This window comes from Nothobranchius furzeri, chromosome 3 (genome assembly GCF_043380555.1).
Source record: "Nothobranchius furzeri strain GRZ-AD chromosome 3, NfurGRZ-RIMD1, whole genome shotgun sequence".
NCBI lineage: Eukaryota > Metazoa > Chordata > Actinopteri > Cyprinodontiformes > Nothobranchiidae > Nothobranchius > Nothobranchius furzeri.
Window position 1 is genome coordinate 44,193,834 of NC_091743.1, and position 15,694 is coordinate 44,209,527.

Consider the following 15,694-nt stretch of genomic DNA (forward strand, 5'->3'; position numbering starts at 1 on the left):
AGTTTGGACCATTACATCTAAAAGAAAACATACAATCAGTGATTTTTTTAAATTGTTTACATTAATATACACATTTTCTAAGTATTAACCTCACAGCAAATAAGTAGAACAATATAATAAACAGGCTTTAGTAGTTAAACAGGCGTTGTGCACACAGGTGCTTTGTGTCTCGGTGCTGTGGTATCTAGGTCTCAGAGTTCCTGTCCTCCTGCCGTCTTCTGTTGTCCTCAGGATACGGATTGATGTTTCCTGATGATGAGGGAGGGGCAGTATGTGGGCTTCAAACTGGTCCTGGATAACAGTGGGAGACCTCCGTTGTCTGAATACTGAGACCAGAGGGTTGGTGAGATGCAGGTCTTCTCTACCTCATCTAGAAACGGAGTTGGTTCAGGGAAAACTTTTCCAAAGACCAGTTCCATGATGTCATCGCCATATTCTGTAATGATAGACAATAACTTTAATGACATATTTTGTTTACAAGCAGCTTTAGGAAAGTTGTTTCTTTAGCTTTCATGTTTATAGTCACGTTTGTGTTTGTTCACAAGTTCACTTTGCTGCAGTGACTTCATATTTTCCTACAAATGTAATAAAATAGTGACACTAAAATTATACAAATGATTCCTTATGAAAGGAAGCTCATTAGAGAGCAGTGCAGACAGACTTACTACATGCTGCAGATGTTTTTACAGGCCAGCTGCTGCTGAATTTGGGGAAAGTTATTCTGCACACATCCAGATCAGATGGTCGATTACAGAAAATAATGTAATTCAATAATTTCTAAACAGACTAAACAAGTAAAACATCAAATAAATCACTCTGCTGTCATCAGACGGAGTGATTCAGGGGGTGAGATGTTCTTAATGATGAGGGTGGCTGAGGTGTCATCACTCACTTTGGTCTGGTCCAGCTACCATCTCTTTACTGGTGGGTCTCCTTCCTCAGTAGGTGAAGTGAGCTCCAACATCTGAACGTTCTGTGTTCCTTAGAGGAGAAGAAAAGTAACATTAGCAAGCTGGCTAAGATATTTTTTACTAGCATCTCAAGGACTTGGAGAAGCAGATCTTCAATTACCTAAACATCAGACCAGTTTGTCCCTGCTGAGCTCATCAGGGCGTTAGTCTGACAGCCTGTCAGTGAAACACGGCTCCAGTCTTCTGGATGTGGACTCTAAAAAGCAAAGGAACATTTCTACTTTTGTTTTAATTATTTTACAGCTGATTTTATCAGCTTTCCGACGCTCACGCTCATACAGGCGGTGAGCTTTGCTGCGTCTGACTGATGCAGAGTTAGTTTTTTTATCTGCAGTGAGACAAAAAAACTAACCTCACTTCACTCAGAGATCGTTCTTTAAAACTCTATTAAATCCACTGTGTTGACGCACTTTAACGACTTTGTCACGCTGCATTTTAGCTGATATGGGACTTTATTTACTGGATGCTAAGATTACATCACACTCACGTAAAATAACACACAGGCTCTCTGCTGCTACAATCAGTGGGAGGTTATCATCTGGTGTAAAACAAGGCGTTGATCAGAAATCACGTTTTATTCCACGAAAATCAGCCAAATCCACATTAATCTGGGTGCTAACTTTACTAGCATACTGTGCTAGCGATAGCAAGCCGGATGCTAACGCTTTAGTGCTGCTAATGTCCGTAAATCTAAAGTAAAGTTTGTCGACATTTTAGAGTTATATGAAGCTTACCGCTCTGCTGCTGTGTCCCGTTGCTGCCAAATTCTGATGGAAATGACTCCTTTTAGATAGATGAAGCCCTCAGTACTTACTAGCCTGGAGACAGAACGAACGAACCACTTGCGCGCGCGCACACACACACACACACACAAACACACACTACTTTTTCTTCTGTGTTTTTTTAGCAGTAGTGTCATCAGCTCCTGGGTTTAAATACTGCCACACCACCCTTCCTTAAAACGAGGAACAGTTTTGAGCTGTGTGTGGCTAAAATAACCAGACATTCTGCATTTTTCCAATAGGACTACAAAAAATCTTAGCGAGAAGAAAAAATGGCGGATTGGCTCTGTGTTTAGCCGAGGGCCATTACCATATTTGGTAGTTATCCTGACGAAATAAATTACTGATGTAATAGATAATGTGAAAAACTGAACGGGTGGACAAATATGCCCAAAACTTAATTATTAAATATCTAAATAGCAACTCCAGTGAATAATATAAGCCTTTTTGCTCACTTAGACACTTAAAATGTGAAACACACTGTGTTAATGGATAAAAAAGTGGGTTTTTCATGTTATGTCTCCTTTAAACTTTTGATTGTGACTGATATGTGTTTTCCCATAAAATTATTAAGGTGTTGTGAAACAATTTTTGAAAATTGAAAGAAAAGGGTGCACACTGCGCTAGGGCTGGGCAATAAATAGAAAATGTATCGTTATCGAGGTGAAATCCCCATATCGTGATATTGATTTCGGGCCATATCGCCCAGCCCTACAGTGCGCCCTACGGTCTTCTGTAAAGTGCACTTGGAGGAAATGTGTAGTAAGGCTATGAGTGTGTAGTACACAAGTGTGCAAATAATTGCCAAATTGGGACAGTGACCATTGCATCATTGACCAGGACGCATGCCGGGATGCCGGTCACTGTGCTACTGTTAAAAAAACTCCATTAACAATTTTCAAACAACCAGTTATTTCAAATACACTTACTTTCGTTCAGAGCATCAATGAACTGACCTAAAATAAACTTATATCATTTGAAAATACATATTTTCAGAAAAGGCACTTAAGCTTTTTCTACTGCAGCAATGGATTGTGGGTAATACCCTTTGCCCGCTTCACATTGATTCAGACTTGGTTGAAGTGCGGATCAATGGTGCAAAAGGGGAGTGATCAACTTCAACCCTACCCACTCGTACCCATGGTCAGGACTGCAATTGAAGGGCTGATGAAAAGTAGTTTGATGACCTTGTCATTTGGCTGGAAGTTGCTCTCCAAGGGATTCTTGACCCTAATGGGCATCCGTTGGTAAGGTCTTACTCGAACACAAAAATACTGTGTGCTTGCGATGATTTAGGTATGAACTGCTCTCTGTCACCTGACATGTTTCTTTACTTTTGTGCTGCTTCAAAAGATTGTGATAGTTTTCCTTTTAGCTTTTTCTAATTATTTTTAACATCTTACCTGCATTTTCATCCCTTTATCTGTAACTTAAAAATATCTGGTACAGTGGATTTTCCTTTTAACATGCTTTTATTATTTCCTTTTACAACCACAGATTTTCCAGTTCTTCCTGAGACGATCAAAAAGGGTGATCATGTCACTCCTGCGCAGGACTCTCTCTACTTGCTACCTGTTAACTTCAGGATTTCGTTCAAAATGTTCATCTAGGTTTTTACACGTTTACATGGCGTACCCGTTTTATTTGTCAAAACTCTGCTGCTACACTTCAGCCAGAACTCTGACGTCCACTTCTCACCCCCCATTTTAGTCACTCCCAGATCCAGGTGGGAACCAGAGTTGGCTGAGCTTTCTCTGTGGTGGCTCTGTGGAACAGTCTGCCCTAGAATGTGAGGGTTGCTCTGACATTTGACCCTTTCCGACTCTTCTGAAGACACATATACTCACTGACTTTTAATTCAACATAAGCTGGCTGTTTTTATTCAGATAAATAATTTTATCGTTTTACCCGACTATTCCATGCAGGTGTTGTTGATTCTGCTTCTTCGCCCTTTCTTTACTCCGTTAAAACAAGGAACTGCAGCTACTGGCTCGAGAGGACAGCACACTGCTAAGAAACATCAGAATAGCTCAATTGGAAATAGATAGCTCCATGAAGCCAGCTGGCTCTTCGGTGGACTGCCTCCCGGCTAAATTGGTGCGTGACGCGGTGTCTGCGCTGAGCCCGGCACTCATGAACATTTTTAACATTAGCCTCAGCACTGGAGTGTTCCCTAAGGTTTTTAAAGATGCGGTTGTTCAGCCGATATTGAAAAAACCTGGGTTGGATCCCTCCACTTATGAGAACTTCCGCCCTATATCGAAAGTCCCGTTTCTCTCGAAGGTCCTTGAGAAAATTGTGCATGGCCAGATCTCTGCCCATATGAATAGCAACTCGTTGCTGGATGTATTTCAGTCAGCCTTTAGACCAAACCATAGCACTGAGTCTGCTTTGATTAGGGTGCTAAATGACATTCTGGTGGCATCTGACTCTGGGTCTACGGTACTGCTGCTCCAGCTGGACCTTTCAGCGGCTTTTGATACGGTCGATCACCATATTTTATTGGATCGGCTTGGGTCTTGGGTTGGGGTGACGGGGGTGGCGCTGAAATGGTTCCGCTCCTACCTATCAAACCGTACCATCTCTGTACAGATTGGTGACTGTGCATCCTCCAGTCTTCCACTGCCTTGGGGGGTGCCGCAAGATTCCGTTCTTGGGCCATCGCTGTTTTCAATCTACCTTCTGCCTCTGGGCAATATCCTGAATCAGCATGGCCTGAGCTACCACATCTACGCAGATGACTGTCAGCTATACGTGGAAATGGACGAGAAAATTGCAGGCTCGAAATTGGCTGCATGTATGGATGAGGTGAAGGGCTGGCTGGCATCCAACTTCTTAAAACTGAATGAAAAGAAGTCTGAGTTTATTGTTTTTGACCCCCGCAACCACCATGGCTCTCACCCTGTTTGTGACCTTTTAACCCTTAACCCCAAACAGTGTGTGACGAGTCTCGGGGTCAAGCTGGATGCTGGACTCACAATGGCCCCACAGATAAACTCTGTAGTGAGGTCTTGTTTTTATCAGCTTCGCCGCCTTACTCACCTCAGACGAATCCTGAAACGGAGGCATTTGGAGTCAGTCATTCATGCATTCATTACCTCTCGCCTGGACTATGCAAACGCCCTACTCATTGGTGTTCCGGACTCTGCCCTGAATCGGCTGCAGGTTGTTCAGAACGCTGCTGCCAGGTTCTTGACGGGTACACACCGACATAGCCACATTACCCCTGTCCTGGAACTTCTTCACTGGCTCCTTGTCATTTTCAGAGTGCAGTTTAAGTTACTGACTTTTGTTTTTAAAGCACTCAATGACCTGGTACCTTCCTACCTCTCTGCCCTTCTCACTCCATATGTGCCCACCCGCTCGTTGAGGTCGGCTGACCTTTTGCTGCTGTATACGCCGCGGATGAGACTCAAATCGCGGGGGGATCGAGCATTTGTCCATGCTGCCCCAAAGCTATGGAACTCATTGCCCATGGGAGTTCGGCAGGCTACATCTCTGGCGGTTTTTAAATCTCGTTTAAAGACCCACTTTTACACTTTGGCTTTTAGACAGTGACTCGTTTTAGTGTTTTATTGTGTCATTGTTTTAATGTGCTCTTAGTATTCATCATGTTTTCACTGCTTTTAATTGAGATTTTTATCCTTTGTTTTAGCTCCTTGTAATGGTGTGTTTTGTTTGAGCCTGTGCAGCACTTTGGGCAGCTCCCATGCTGCATTTTAAATGTGCTATATAAATAAACTATGCTATGCTATGCTATGCTATAACATGAGGCTTTTTGACATAATAGGCATGCAAGTTAACTGTCAAAATGTCAACTAAACGAGATGGAGACGAGGTTAGCTGAATCAGACGCAAAGCTCTCTAAGGTTAGAAAAATGAGAGACAAACAGGAAGGTGAAGACTTCCCATTTTCCTCCAGAATTGCAGAAAATTCTCCAACAAAATATCAGATAACATTAATCATGCACAATTTAAAAATGCATGAAAATTAATTCCTATATAGCAGTTTAAGCGTTTTATTGTTAAGAAACCACAAATGAGCTAAGCTGCAAATGAGAGACCGAATTGTTGGAAAATAGAAACGTTTTAGGAAATGAGCTGATTAGAGTGTGACACTTTGAGTCTAGAATATTGAACCTTTTCACAATATTCTGATTGACTGAGATGTTGAATGTGGGGTTTTCATTAGCAGTAAACCATAACAGTTATAACTAATAAAGTCTGAAATATCTGGCTTTGCGTGGAACGAGTCTGTCTCCGATTAGTTTCATCTTTTAAGTTGAATTACTGACAAATTAATTTATGCACCAGATTTAAATTTTCCAGTTTCACCTGTAACGTGAATAAACTCGCAATTAAATAAAGTTACAGTAACAAAACTAGAGATGGACATGAAGTAAAAACGTCCTTAACATGAAATAACTAAGTTCATAAATGCACAGCAGAGATTTTGCTTAGGGTGTGTCACTGTCTAAGAAGAAATTGTACCTAAACCTGTTCTGTCTCGAAGTACGCTACAATTCACACAGGAGCACCAGAACTGGTCCAGAAGAGACAGGAAAACCTTTCCTAGTTTGATGAGAGTGGAGTTCGGCCCAAACATTCAGGATCCTCACCAAAATGAAAGCATGAATCCATCCTGCCCGGTGTTAATGCTTCAGACTGCTGCTGGTGGTGCAATGGTGGGGGTGGGGGGTGTTTTTGATCCACTTTGGACCCCTCAGTCTCATCTGAGCTTTTTGGGCTATTCCCATCTGTACCGGGTCGGCCCGGGCCGGGTAGCCCCAGTCGGCCCCAGCCTGGCCCGGTTGATTCCACACATCCTTGCCTTAAGCCCATGTGGGCTGATTCTACCCACCAATCAGAGGCTTGCTCTAATGGAAGGTGTGAATTTGCTGTCAGCAGTGGGTGTGTTGGCCCTGGTCGGCCTGAAGCAGACCCCCTCGAGAAGAGGGCTGAGGATGAGCCTTGGTTGGCCCGGAAAAATACCAGACCACCCAGATATGTAAACAAACTACGCTACCCGGCCCGGGCCGACCCGGTACAGATGGGAATGGCCCATTATTAGACACATGCAAAACACCACAGCTTGGCTGAGTACTGTTGCTGACCATGTCCATCTCTTTATGACAGCATGCATGGACAATGTTTTGACTTTAGGGGGGGACCAGCATGGCGGGGGGTTCTTTACAGTAAGCATACAAAAATATGTAATGGGAGACGGGCTTCACCACAAGCAGTTGTTTTCCGCTTGGCACTAGTGCTTAAGCATTGTTTGTTTTATATAGCGTAGAATTGTTTTTTGATGGTAAAAAGTGCAGGGGTCAAAAATTGACTTTGGAAAAGTGGGGGGAACATTCCTCCCAACTACGTCCATGACCACATGGACCCATCTTCTGATGGGTCACTTTGACAAGTGTACCTAATAAAGTGGACAGAGTATATTCTGTATCATATAATTTTTATGTCAGCTGTGTATCATTAATACATGCCTTCTAGCTACGATGTAGTTTAGCTTTCTTCTTAGATCTGCTGTATGAAGAGTTTTTGATCAGGAGTAAAAGTCTGTACTTTCCTGTTTACTCCTGGTGCTATGAAGTCAAGACACACAGCTGCCATTACACTTGGTGCTTTGGTGGTGTGTTCCAGGGGTAGGCAATCCTGCTCCTTGAGTTCTGCTATCCAGCATGTTTTAGCTGCTTCCCTGCTCCAACAAACCTGATTTTAATCAGTAGATGATAGCAGGTTTTTGATAAATTGGCGAACAGGTGATTCAACGACACTTATTAGGTTTGTTGGAGCAGGGAAACAACTCGAGGACCAGTGCTCAACAGGCTCAAAGTTCATGACCCTGACACTGTTGTGGTCTGTGCAAAAACACCTCTTAGTAACCACAGTCTGTGATCGTGTAGTTAACATTGATCATGATGGTTTCATTAGTTATCTGTGGGGCTTAGATGATACGACTAAAACATTATAGACCCCAAAAATGTACACAAAAAAAATTTTATATGTTGTGCAACGTTTGTAGGAAAAAGTCTGATTTAATTTTGAGTATAAACAACAAAAAAGGAAAACATTAGAAGCAGTTAGGTAGTGAATGTTAAGTGTTTATGGTCAGAAGGTGGCGCTCTCTACCAACAAACAATCCTTAGGAGGGTCCATCTGCAGCTCTCTGCTGGAGGCTCAGTCCCGATTTAACTAGTGAAAGAAAACTAAGCAGTGCTTTTTCAAAATCACAAACAACAACAATAATAATAGTTGCTGTGAAGGGAAAAATGATCAAAACTGACATTTTCTCAAATTTAGAGGATAAATTAGTATCCTACACAATTCTTGCCAAACAATATTTCCTTTAAGTGCATTTTTTAGACAGCCATCATCTCACACATAGAGCTTGTTTACCACGCAGGTGCATCTGTGACCAGCTGAGAATGTTGAAAACACCTGATCCAGATGTTTGAAGTGGACCAATAAAGAGAAACATCAAGCAAAAGTATGAATGTTTTAATAGTGTGTGGTGTAACCACGTATTTACTGTGGTGTATTTGATGGTGAATAACAGTCATGAGGACTTTTGTGAAACAGACACTTATTCTAGCTCAGATGGTTCCTGACAGCCCTCTCTCCCCCGCCTCTCTCCAGCTAAAACTAATGGTTACATTTACTAGGTGCTACTTTTATCATTTTTGGGGGAAATGGATCTTCATCGCTGAACGTTGTTGACCCAAGCAGGTGGATGTGACGTCACGGACATGGAACATCAAAACAAAAACATCCAAATCCGCGTTTCTTCCCTTTCCCCGTCTTTCTTCTCTCGGCGTGTTAACGTCTAATAAGATTAAATACGGTTTCCTCTTTCCCAGCGAGGCTCGCTGGCTGGGGCGGACGGCGGGAGCGAAACCACGTTGTGTGTCATTTCGTCGCCCTCGGTAAGATGAGCTCTTTCTCCCAGCAGATAAGTTAGGTTAGAGCCCCCCTCGCCGTTACCTCCACCCCGACTGACTGGGGCCAGCGGAGTAATATTTGTTGGTGTTTACAGTGTGATTTGTTGTTGTAGCACGCGCTCTCGGTACACACGCCAGCTCGCGCGCGTGGAGGCTAGTTTTGTCTCACCGCCGCGTGCCGCCCGTCCGTTCGCTCTGTCGCAGCTGTAAGGCTGTAAAGCGTTTTTCACTCCGGTAAGTTTCACCGTCCTACTGCCGTGACCCTCGTTGTTTGGTGCCTGCGTACCTGCTGCTGCTGCTGCTGGTGAACGCTCTCGCGCCGAGCTGGACGTCGGCTCCGCCGCTCTCCACTAACACCCAGCGGAACTAGGCAGGTTGTAAAGTTAACGCCGCTGTTGTCGTCTTTACTGTGAAAGTTTCTGACTTAGTTTACGCCACTCGTGACGGGACCGTGAGGGGAAATGTACCTTTAGGGGGGATAAAGAGATGTTGTAGCGGTCAGAGCGCCCCGTGTCGTTACCTGTTGTACGTTTACCTTTATCCGCGCGCAGAAAGGCAAGTTTGCGCTGTGATTTCTTTCGCAGCGTTTGCCCACGTGCTTAGCTGTCTTCCAAACTCCTAAAGACCAGACGGAAAGCGTCCCAAGTGCCCTTTACACAAACTTACGTCCACCTTTATCTGCCTTTTTAGCTGTTTTTTATGCACGCGTGCATCACCTGCCGGGTGGAAGGAAGGCTGTTATCAGCGCGTGCTAAACCATTACACGGATATTCACCTCAACAACACGTTTATTTAAATTATCCCATCAACTTAGAATTTTAATGAAACATGTAAAGCGTTTGTTGTTAGTTTGCTCAAACTTTGAACTAGTTTTATTGGCACTTTGTAATTTACCAGGATGGGCACGTGGATGTTTTAGTTGTATAGTTTTATAAAATACTTTTAAAAACTTTTAAATGATTCACATAATATTTATAATAGCTTTGAGCTTAGATGTGCCCCTGCACCACCATACATGATTTTTATTTCATTGTAGAAGACAAGTACATTTTCACATATCTCTTTTTTCTGTTATATTTAATTACAGGTTTATTATTACTTACTTACTTCTTTACTGACTTTGTATCGTATTAAAATAGTTCACAGCAGACGTACTTAATTAATTTAGCTAAAAAGGTAGATCAGTTTGTGACCTTTAGAGAAGGAAAATATGTGAGCGAGGAAGCAGCTAACAACGGCGGGACCAAAATGATCACAAAACTACTAGAAGTGTTGTAAAGAGGAAACTGCAGCTTTAACAGCTTTTGCAGGCAGTGCTCCCTCCTTGGTTTTAGGATTAGTCATTGTCTGAAGGGAGGAAAAAAGAGACTTTTGTAGGAGAAGTAAAGCAAACAGCCTCCAACAAGCGAACCTTGACAACTCAGATTAAGGAAAACATTGGAGATCAAACAGCGCTGCTGCTGGGCTGTTGTCATGAGCTGCCTGAGAGAGAGAGAGCTGCAGACTATTTGAACAGGCGCTGGGGTTTGTGTGCTCACTTATGCAGAAATGGACCTTCACAAATGCTGACCCAGGTTTTAAAACACAGGATTGGCTTTCTTCACAACTTTTCCTGGCCTGACACACACACACAATCAACACTTGCTTCGCCTAACACGGGGACAGCTTTTAGGAGTGATTGTAATTTGTGATTCTTGTATTATTTTGGAAAGGCCTTGGTTCTAGTTGGGCCTCTTCACTTGCAGGCTCTCTTTGTACAGGGCTCAGGTTCAGCTGCTAAGAAAGAGATCAGTGAGGACTCCCATCCCCGAGTGGAGCGGTTCTCCCTTTCATCTGACTGCTCGGTGTTTGTGAACATACATAGAAAAACCCTGCGCTGGGATCGAAGGGCTGTAAAAACGGATTGAGCTCTCCTGCTTGCAGCATAAGATCAGTTGTTTTAGGTCCAGTGTGGGAACAGGGTTCTGCATATTGTTTTTTTTTACAGATTTAATCCCAGTTTCTAGAGATCAGAGACCCGCAGATCAGCTGCTGAAAGCTTTAGCTGAATTCGTCTCGTGATTTTTCACTTTCTTATTCACACTACTAAAAAATAAGAAAGCCACCAACAATTAAAGTGCAGCTCAGTCATTATGGCGCATGGATGGAATGAGAGTGAAGATCAGAACTGGATAAAAAGGCTAAGGCGTACATCCATGCCCCTGTGGTGAGCCCAGGCAGTCTCAGCTGCGAGGTGGTTGGACAGCTTCAGGTGAGCTCCTCCGTCACTATGGAGATAGCAAATTGCTCAGGACAGATGTTAAAGGATGCAGCCATTAATTATTGTCTTCTACTGCCCTCAACCCTCTCAGGCTCAAAATAAGTTTTGATAAAAGGACGAACAACTAAGTCCTTCAGGGGTACTTCTGAGTAAATAAATGCTCATGAAATACGTGTGTGGAGTAACCAGGTAGGCAGGTTTTAACGTTGCTAATCTGCAACGGCTGCCTCCAGAGGGTTAAAAGGAGGGATGGTGATAAAAATCAACTAATGTCGCCGCCTGCTTGAGATGAGAGCAAGTCTGCAATTACAGTTAGTTAACTTGAGTTACTAAATGAGTTTATTACAGTTTCTGTGATAATAAAAAAACACAGCTGGGAAATAGCAAAGTAGGATTTCTGTCTGATGAAGTCACTTAAATTTATATTTGTTTTTACATTTCAGATACACGATCTGATTGGAATAAACAAAACATAATATTAGTGCATTTTAAAGTTGTTTTACTAAAGACGTCCAGAAAAAAAAGCTTTAACATTTCTAAGTAAATATTTTCTCATTTTGAACATGAAGTAAATGTAAAATGAGCCCAAATCTGCTTCTGCACGACTGTGCCAAACAGAAACAAAGCAGCCAGCGTGGGGTCTAGTGAACGTAGTTCACCAGTGTGTCATCAACCCAAATCTGAGTACGGAGCTTCTGTGCGGCCTTCACACCCACAGAGAAGTATGGAGTTAGTCAAATAAACAACAATCTGTGGAAAATGGTTTCAAGAGTCCAGACCACTTTAAGTCAAATGTTTTAAAATGAAACAATTCCAGCATCACTTTGACTTTAGACGGAAGTCCAGGTTACTTCCAGCAACTGCCTTATCTCAAAAGGCATGAAAGCATCCTCCCCTAGGACCTATCTGTGTAGAGACAGCTGTTTTTGTATTTTGGAATATTCCGAAACAAGCTAGACCAGCATCCAAATATTTGTTTCTAAGCATGAAAATAATCCAAACATCTGCGTTAGGGAAGCGTAAATGTGAAACTCGGCCTAAAGTCTGCAGATATCAATTTATGTATATTTTATATTTTTACTTTTTAGATATGAAATTTGACATCATTAGCTTTTCAATAAGGGACACTTGAACTTCTCACTTCCATTGGCTTATATCTTTCTTTGGTGTAACTTCCTGCTCTTATTCGAAGGTGTGTTTAGAGAAGGATGCAGGTAGCTCCAAACACTCCAGCTCACACACGGGGGACTCAGACATATGCTGCAAGCCGAGCTCAGCTGCCAAGCAAAACCTCAGCACCTGTTTCCATCAGCTGTCCGGTCTCCGTGTGCAACTGCTACTCTTTTTGGTGGAGATAAAAAAAAACCACATAAACATAGCCCGAGATAATCATGTTGTTGTTTTTGTCGTTTCAGGACAACATGGAAAGGAAGTGGCGTTAGGATCAGTGAAGTTGGTTTCATCCGAACTGTAAGTGATGTGTCTCTGTTTCAGCTTCGCTTGTGCTTTTAGAAGTTCATGTACAAAAACTTTGATCTGTAACTTTAAACAATCCGTACACCACTTTGCCCGCTGATGTAGACTGTGATGTTTGTTGTTTGGTCCGTCGTGCAGCGTTAGGAAACCAACTCTGCTTCTGTGTGGTTTGGGTCAGAAGTAGGAGACTAGTGTGGTGGAGCTGGATGAGTTTCTGAGATGACTTGTTTTTAGCAAAAGCTACTTTTTGACTTTAGTAATGTTGATGTTTATGGCTCAATATGTATTTTTTACTTTACTAAATCCCATATCTTAGGATTTAACTACATTTTTCTCTATAAAAGTGCCTTAGTTCATGGTGCATTCATAAAATGTCAACAATTTCATACATACCGTAATTTCCGGACTAAAGAGCGCACCTCAATATAAGCCTCACCGGGCTAAAAGCCGCAGATATCTACTGAACTGAAACGTAGTTAAACTGAACGTAACTGAACTGATCAGTGTAAAACAAAACAGAAAAGTTATTGATTAGTTTATTCATCGTCCTCCTGCGCACCGAAACCACTGAAGTCCTCTTCTTCAGTGTCGGAGTTGAACAGCCTCAGAAGAGCTTCGTCACATACCTTTTCTGTGGCGATGTCAGTGTCACTCTCCGTGTTGCTGTCATCATCCCGGGGTGAAGCTGGGAAAACAAGCAGCGCCGTTTTACTGTGAAAAAAATCCTCCTGGGCGCTTTCCGTAGCGCTCCTTTAACCATTCCTTCATTAGAGTTTCCGGCATCCATCCTTTCTGGTTGACTAAAGCCGCACCTCATCATAAGCTTCATGGTTCAAAGCGTGGGAAAAAGTAGCGGCTTATAGTCCGGACATTACGGTACATATATATAAAGGGCTGGTCAATTAATCGAATTTTAATCCCAATTACGATCTGAGTTTTGAACGATTATACAAACAAAACAAGCCGATTATTTGCTCCTCCCACTTGCGCTGCCCTGAGTTGCAAATGAAGCGCTCCTCCCACAGTGTTGCCAACTTATCGACTTTGACGCTATTTCCAACAGCTTTTCAGACCCCCTTCTTGACTTTTTAAATCTCAAAAGTACCTAGCGAACACCTCAGAAACATCTCTGGTAACCCTTAGCTACTTTCTGGATAACTGTCGTCGACATTTCCTGCAGGTTAGCTAAACACTCCGCCTGCGCTCCGGACCGTTCTTCAGGACATTAGGAAAGGGAATGATGCAGTGATGTGTCAGTCGCTAAAGAAATGTCTCTCAGAGCCGGCTCCCTGTTAGATTAACCAGAGTGAGTGACGCACACACTGTACCTGCGGGCTCCTGAGCCGCTAAAAACAGCTAAATGTGCGAGTGCGGCACGCTAAACACACGTGCAGCTTGCTCCTGATTGCTGTGAGACCGGGTTGGGGGGTGGGGGGTGCAGCTGTGGTTGGGACAATTATTACATTAACTGATGGACCGGTAAATAAATAGTTTATAAATAAGGTAGAAATAACTTCCTCACGCTGATAAATAATAACTAATCTCTCTGAGGACACGGTGCTAGTGCACGCTCCTACAGCACCTTGACACGACTACATAAATGTTATGCAACATTTTGTGAACATCAATTTATTTGCATTTATTTGTTATAAATGCTACTGTATAATTATTGCTGTTAGTATTTGCAAGATATTGGTATTTGGGTCTTTACTGGTTAGAATTAAATGAGTTAAACCAAGGTCTGTAGCCCTTGGGTCGTAGACTATGAGCTGTAAGTATATTGGTCTTTTTATACTGGGAATCAGGAGTTATTTTAGTGATCATCTTGTTTCTTATTTATTTTTGTCCTGATTGTGCCCTGAGCAATTTTATGACAGAATAAAAACAAATAAAATCAGCATAAATTGAAAAATCGTCTTAAATAATCGAGATCTCAATTTCAGTCACAATAATCATGATTATTATTTTTGCCATAATCGAGCAGCCCTACATATATATATATATATATATATATATATATATATATATATATATATATATATATATATATATATATAAAAGAAAACTAATGCAATGAAGCACTTAACAGTAAAGTTACATATAGAGATGCATAAATATTGGCATTTGATTGGACTTGGCCAGCATGCAGCACGACCATCTCAGTGACTGATCGACCAATCTCAACCTCAAAAATCTGATATTTTCTTTGGTCTGATTCGTCATTGCAAACCCTAATTACCACAATAAGAGATCATTTCTTAAATAGCCACGTGGAAAGATACATCTGGTGGTCGTGGAAACGATGTTAGTTTGTGTGAGATGGGTCAGATCATTGGCATCAAGCAGAGAAAACATCTAACTCAAAGGATTGGACTGAACAGCTGTGTAGCCGTTAGAAAACCACTAATCAGTCAGGTTAACTGGATGGCACGGGCATATACCATAAATGGCAGTGCCAGGATTTGAACCATTGCAAGATCTTGGTGAAAAATAAATGGAACACTGGATGGAAATTAAATCTGGTGACATTGCAGAAATGTATCAAACAATGCCATGGCAAATTTGTGCTGTGATCAAATGCCACTTCCACACCTGGCCTGCTTCGGTCTGGGCTGGGTGGCGTCGGCTTCAGTCAGAGATGTTTTCTCCTCAGCATCCAGAATGATGATAAATTGCGCATGCGGGAAGCCCCCGCTGGCTGATTCTACTCATCTATCAGAGGCTCCCCCTAAAGGCAGGCGTGAATTTGAGCCGGCCATTCAGTTGGCAGTGGGTGTGTTGGATCCGTTCTGCTCGAAGCAGACCGCCTTGGGAAGAGGGCTGAATAAACGACCAGTTGCAGCTAAAAAAGCAGCTAAAGGCGGTCCAACAAAATATTAGTGTGTTACATTTTCTTTTTTTGGTGGCAACACATCTTTTGGCCTGGCAGTGTATAAACCTCTATAGGTTATAATTATTACCTTAAATGCTTTGTTAAATTACTGTGTGATATTATAATTGTGCCACTCGTTGGTGATAATGATAATCAAGATGCTGAAGTCTCTCAGACAGAGGCTTTCATTGGACTGGGTAGCATCTTATTTATGTAGCAACGCTTTCCCTAAACAGGCATTGCTTTATCAAATCTGATACCACAACATCTAATTGAAATACAACATCTTCTAAAAATTCATGTTTGTCCTTGGCTTATCTATTTTTATGTTAAAGAGTTAGTTGAAAGTGAGGCTATTGCTCGCTCACTTCCTTTCTGATGAG

General features: G+C 42.2%; 1 protein-coding gene across 22 annotated transcripts in view; it reads left to right on the plus strand.

The window, feature by feature from the left end:
* The first annotated feature begins 8,394 nt into the window (after positions 1 to 8,394).
* Positions 8,395 to 15,694, plus strand: part of foxp1b (forkhead box P1b) — a 243,519-nt gene continuing 236,219 nt past the window's right edge. For 7 of the 22 annotated variants that reach the window (XM_054748493.2, XM_070549203.1, XM_070549202.1 and 4 more), the window contains exons 1-2: positions 8,396 to 8,937; positions 12,379 to 12,433. The gene's annotated coding sequence lies outside the window, so the exon portion shown is untranslated. The other 15 variants (XM_054748487.2, XM_054748511.2, XM_054748507.2 and 12 more) reach the window with 7 other exon arrangements.